The sequence below is a fragment of the Lithobates pipiens genome, unplaced genomic scaffold (genome assembly GCF_037356315.1).
Source record: "Lithobates pipiens isolate NorthernLeopardFrog02 unplaced genomic scaffold, aLitPip1_a1.2 Scaffold_22, whole genome shotgun sequence".
In the NCBI taxonomy this organism is placed as follows: domain Eukaryota; kingdom Metazoa; phylum Chordata; class Amphibia; order Anura; family Ranidae; genus Lithobates; species Lithobates pipiens.
This window is the reverse complement of record NW_027507784.1, coordinates 13588489-13594743: the sequence shown is the minus strand read 5'-3', so window position 1 is coordinate 13594743 and position 6255 is coordinate 13588489.

Genomic DNA, 6255 nt, shown 5'->3' with positions numbered 1-6255 from the left:
TCGGAAAAAGTTCCGATAGAGTCCAAGCACGATCAGATTTTCCGACAATATAATCCGATCGGACCTTTTCCGTCGGAAATTTCCGGCCGTGTGCACGGGGCATTAGGCTTTCACACTGGGGGGAGGCATGAGAGGCGCTTTTCCGGCGCTATTTTTTGCGCTAAAACGCCTGAAAAGCGCCCCAGTGTGAAAGGTGTCTAAAGGGGGCTGAATACAAACGCACGCCACACTTTTCAAATATTTCTGCGTAAAAAATTTTTTACGTAGAAATATTTATCATTTTCCATCCACTTCACAATTATGTGGCACTTTGTGCTTGTTGGTCGATCAAATAAAATCCCAAGCTAGATGAGGCTTGTGGGGGTCACCGTGACCGGAATGATGATCCTCATCCAGAGAGCCACGTCCAAATTATAAATGCCACGAGCGATTACTCACAAATGGCGCAGCGGACCACGGAAAAAGGGAAAAATCTCTTCATAGCGTAAAAAAATGGCCTTTTAATTGTATAAAAACTGACGTCAATAATCAATCAATGGCTGCAAAAACAGTTGCAAAAGAGATCCCAATATATTTCATTGGGATATTTTTGCAACTGTTTTTGCAGCCGCTTGGCTATCGCAAATCCATTTTTATCGATGTCAGTTTTTTTCACGTTATGACGTTTATTTCCATGGTCCACTGCGTCATTTGTGAGCAATCGCTTGTGGCATTAGAATTTGGTTATTAGCCGTGATTAAGGCCTGATGACCGAAACGCACTGGCTTTTTTGACTGTTGTTCACCCGCATTAATAAAATGATGTCTTAGCTTAATTTCATAGCACCAGCCCTTTTATTTTTTTCCCCCCTTTTTGCATGGATTGTACATGGAGATTTGCATAGTCTTCCCAGGCCGAGTGCCGTGGCTTTTGAGGTTGACCAGGTATTACACAGGAGGTAGCCACTCCGATCAACACCTTTTTCTACTATACTGAATCCGTATCAGCAGAGGTCTCCTGTAACACCGTTCACAACATCACCCTTGGAGGACAGAAGAGAAGTCTTATGCCGCGTGCACACGATCGTAATTTCGGCCAGCAAAAGACCGATGAGAGCGGAAAATGCGACCGTGCGTAGGCTCCATCGGAATTTAGCTGGCCGAATTCCCGCCAGCAAAAATTTGAGAGGATGTTCTAAATTTTTCAGACGGAAAAACTTTCTATCCGAAATTCCGATCGTGTGTATGCAATTTCCGATGTGCAAAAACTCACGCATGCTCAGATTCAACTACGAGACGGAAGCTATTGGCTACCTTGTATTAAACTTACGTTTTCTAGTCCCGTCGCACGCGTTGTACGTCACCGCGTTCTTGACGGTCGGAATTTGATGTGACCGCGTGTATGCAAGTCAGCTTATGCGAAATCCTGTCGGGAAAACCATCAGAGCTTTTTCCGACCAAAATTCCGATCGTGTGTAAGCGGCATTACTGCTTTGAACAATGCTGTCAGTGTACCATTGTGTACATGACATCACCCTCTATAGATCTCAGATCAGAAAGGCCTGTACTTCTTTCCCGGCAGTACTCCATTACCAGCAGTGGCGACTGGTGCTGGAGGATTTTGGGGGGGTGCGGGCGGGGGCGGGCCCCCCCCTCTATGTTCGCACTCACGCTATGGCGGTCACGGCTCCCCTGGTGCCCGGCACCTTCTGTGTTGACCCTGTCTTCTTTCCAGGTTCTGGGTCTTCGGCCTCTTGTCCTGATTGGCCGGGGTGGGAAACTGATGGCGAGTGTTCATTTGCTGGTATCACTGGGTGGGATAGGTCAACATGAAACAGGCCAATTGCGGCCTTGGGCTCTGGTCACATGCTTGTGAGGGGGTGACGGACCTGGTGGAGACCTGTTGGTCTGGTGGAGACCTACTGGTCTGGTGGAGACCTGTTGGTCTGGTGGAGACCTCCTGGTCTGGGGGAGACCTGTTGGTCTGGTGGAGACCTCCTGGTCTGGTGGAGACCTGTTGGTCTGGTGTAGACCTACTGGTCTGGTGGAGACCTGTTGGTCTGGTGGAGACCTCATGGTCTGGTGGAGACCTCATGGTCTGGTGGAGACCTGTTGGTCTGGTGGAGACCTGTTGGTCTGGTGGAGACCTCCTGGTCTGGTGGAGACCTGTTGGTCTGGTGGAGACCTCCTGGTCTGGTGGAGACCTGTTGGTCTGGTGGAGACCTGTTGGTCTGGTGGAGACCTCCTGGTCTGGTGGAGACCTGTTGGTCTGGTGGAGACCTCCTGGTCTGGTGGAGACCTGTTGGTCTGGTGGAGACCTCCTGGTCTGGTGGAGACCTGTTGGTCTGGTGGAGACCTCCTGGTCTGGTGGAGACCTGTTGGTCTGGTGGAGACCTGTTGGTCTGGTGGAGACCTCCTGGTCTGGTGGAGACCTGTTGGTCTGGTGGAGACCTCCTGGTCTGGTGGAGACCTATTGGTCTGGTGGAGACCTGCTGGTCTGGCGCCCCGCACAGTGCATGGCCACACACGGAGCTATTGATTTTTGGATGAATTTGGATTTTAAAAGCGCCTCGCTGGCGGCTGAAAGGCGCCGCTAAAACTAGCAGAGCTTTACCGCTATCAATGTGAAAGCAGCCTAAGTCGCATAAAGTGGAGTTTTTTTTTTCTTCTCGCTCAACGGTTACTAAAATGATTATTTTTTCGCTTGTCCACTATGGCAGTGCCCAGCTTCCCATGCCCTTTGTTTGGCAATCTTTTGCCCATTAAAAATGGGCCAGAATTAGTTTACAAGAATTTCCCACCTTTTGGCTTCACTATAGTTTGAATTAAAGATCACATTTTCCTGACTTCGCCCAATGAATCCCCCCACAAAAGTGAACTGGAGCCCAGCCACTCATCACTACTGCCTAGGATGTAGGCCTTGGTCTTTCCTGTACGTTTTTTGCATTTATTTTTATGATTATTATCATTACTGCTCCTAAAGTTGAGAAGATTAATATAATTATCCCTGAAATCCAAGGAGAAGACTAAGAGGATAGGGTTGGCACACATATACTCCTCTGTTACGGATGAACGCTGGAGGTTCTCTGCCTCACCGGCAAATGTAGAGCACATCTTCTGGAGCTGCTTGTGGATCCAGAGCTTCTGGTCTGCGGTCGCCTCCTGCTTGGCAGAGGTTCTCAGTATCCCAGTCCCTACAACCTCAAGAGTATGCCTCCATAGGTTTAGTTGAGGAGGTCGTCCCTTCTTTGGCACACCGCACTTTACTTAATATAGGGCTGTTCTATGGTAGGAAGGCTATTCTATTACATTGGGAAAAGGCAAATGCTCCTACAATAGAATGCTGGAAAGGTCTGATGAACTCCGTTATTCATCTATATAAGGCTACCTACATTTCTAGGGGCTGCAAGAAAAAAATTATATAAAGTATGGCAACCATGGTTGGACTCCTCAGCCACGGTGAGTTGATACAACCAATTTCTGACCTAAAAAATATACATATTCTTTCCATTAGGAATTGGCTGATGTAGTTGTTTAATGCTAATCTTGAAGGACCTGCTCTACTTGAATATATGATCCCTCTACTCAGGGGCGTACCTAGAGCATTTGGCACCCGGGGTGGATCCTATATCTGGCACCCCCCCCCACCATAAAATGTAAAAACACCCACCGTGTCCCCTGCATACCTCTGCATCCTTCAATATCTTTTTGTCACTACTGTGTACCCCCCCTCTCCACAACTGCACCTCTGGACCCCTTTAAATTACACAGCACCCTGCACCTCTGGACCCCTTTACATTACACAGGACCTTGTACCTAAGGACCTCTTTACATTACACAGCAGCCTACACCTCTGGACCCCTTTACATTACACAGCAGCCTGCACCTCTGGACCCCTTTACATTACACAGCAGCCTGCACATCTGGACCCCTTTCCATTACACAGCAGCCTGCACCTCTGGACCCCTTTACATTACACAGCAGCCTGCACCTCTGGACCCCTTTACATTACACAGCTCTTGTACCTCTGGACCCCTTTACATAACATAGCACCCTGAACCTCCTGACCCCTTTACATTACACAGCGCCCTGCACCTCTGGACCCCTTTACATTACACAGTACCCTGTACCTCTGGACCCCTTTACATTACACAGGACCTTGCACCTAAGGACCTCTTTACATTACACAGCAGTCTGCACCTCTGGACCCCTTTACATTACACAGCTCTTGTACCTCTGGACCCCTTTACATAACATAGCACCCTGAACCTCCTGACCCCTTTACATTACACAGCCCTTGTACCTATGGATCTCTTTACATTACACAGCACCCTGAACCTCTGGACCCCTTTACATTACACAGCCCTTGTACCTCTGGACCCCTTTACATTACACAGCACCCTGCACCTCTGCACCCCTTTACATTACACAGCCCCTCACAGCTCTGGACCCTCTGCATGTTACACAGATCCCCTACAGTGCAGACCCCCCTCCCTACCATACAGACCCCCATCTACAGTGTAGACCCCTCTACAGTACAGAATCCTCCCCTACAGTGCAGACCCTCCTACAGTACAGACCCCTCCACCCTATAGCGCAGACCCCCCCCCTACAGTGCAGACCCTCCTACAGTACAGACCCCTCCCCCTACAGCGCAGACCCCCCTACAGTACAGACTCCCCTACAGACCCCCCTACAGTGCCGAATCTTCCCCTACAGTACAGACCCCCTCTACAGTGCAGGACCCCTTCTAAAGTGCAGGACTCCCCTACAGTGCAGGACCCCTACAGTGCAGACCCCCTACAGTGCAGGACCCCCCTACAGTGCAGGACCCCCCTACAGTGCAGGACCCCCCTACAGTGCAGAACCCCCCTACAGTGCAGGACCCCTTCTACAGTGCAGGACCTCCCTACAGTGCAGGACCCCCCTACAGTGCAGGACCCCCCTACAGTGCAGGACCCCTTCTACAGTGCAGACCCCCTACAGTGCAGGACCCCCTACAGTGCAGACCCCCTACAGTGCAGACCCCCTACAGTGCAGAACCCCCCTACAGTGCAGGACCCCCCTACAGTGCAGGACCTCCCTACAGTGCAGGACCCCCCTACAGTGCAGGACCCCCTACAGTGCAGGACCCCCCCTACAGTGCAGGACCCCCCCTACAGTGCAGGACCCTTTCTACAGTGCAGACCCCCTACAGTGCAGGACCCCCTACAGTGCAGGACCCCCCCTACAGTGCAGGACCCCCCCCTACAGTGCAGACCCCCTACAGTGCAGGACCCCCCCTACAGTGCAGGACCCCCCCTACAGTGCAGGACCCCCCCTACAGTGCAGGACCCACCACAGTAAAGAACCCCCCTACAGTTCACAGCTTCCCCTAAGGACCCATAGTGTACCTCGAGCCCAAGGCAGTGGCATTGCAGGGGGAGGTGTGGGCAGCACCCGAGTGAAGTGTCACCTGTCGGCTCAGTGATCCGGGACCCGGCGCAATAATCCCCTTCTCTCTGTGGTCGCGTGACTCACGTCGCGCCGTTCTGATCAGTCTCGGGCAGCGGCTGTCACTCACAGCCGAGCAGAGTGAAGCCGCCTCCCCCTCCTTGTCTACACAGTGCTGTGCATAGAGGAGGGGGAGGCGGCTTCACTCTGCTCGGCTGTGAGTGACAGCCGCTGCCCGAGACTGATCAGAACGGCCGCGCGACGCGACCACAGTGAGAAGGGGATTATTGTGCCGAGTCACTGAGCCAGCTGATGTCACTCCACTCGGGTGCTGCTCGCACCCCCCCCCCCCTGCAATGCCGCCCACTGCCAGTGCCTCGGGCTCTCTCTGTGTGGGCTGCGAACCTGAGGCACGGCGCTGTCTGACACTTCAGTTGCGGGGGGGGGGGGCGCTGGCCTGACACCCCCCCCCAGTGTGTGGCACCCGGGGCAGCACGCCCCCCCTCTTAGTACGCCCCTGCCTCTACTAAATATCCCCAAGTGCAGGGCTGGACTGGGACAGAAATTTGGCCCTGGACTTCCCGGCCCACTTACATTTTGAGTGTCCCATCAGAACCCCCTTACATCAGAGTGTCCAATCACCAGCCCCCTTACATCAGAGTGTCCCATGAGCACCCCCTCACATCAGAGTGTCCCATCAGCACCCCCTTATATCAGAGTGTCCCACCACCAGCCCCCTTACATCAGAGTGTCCCATGAGCACCCCCTTACATCAGAGTGTCCCATCAGCACCCCCTTACATCAGAGTGTCTCATCACCAGCCCCCTTACATCAGAGTGTCCAA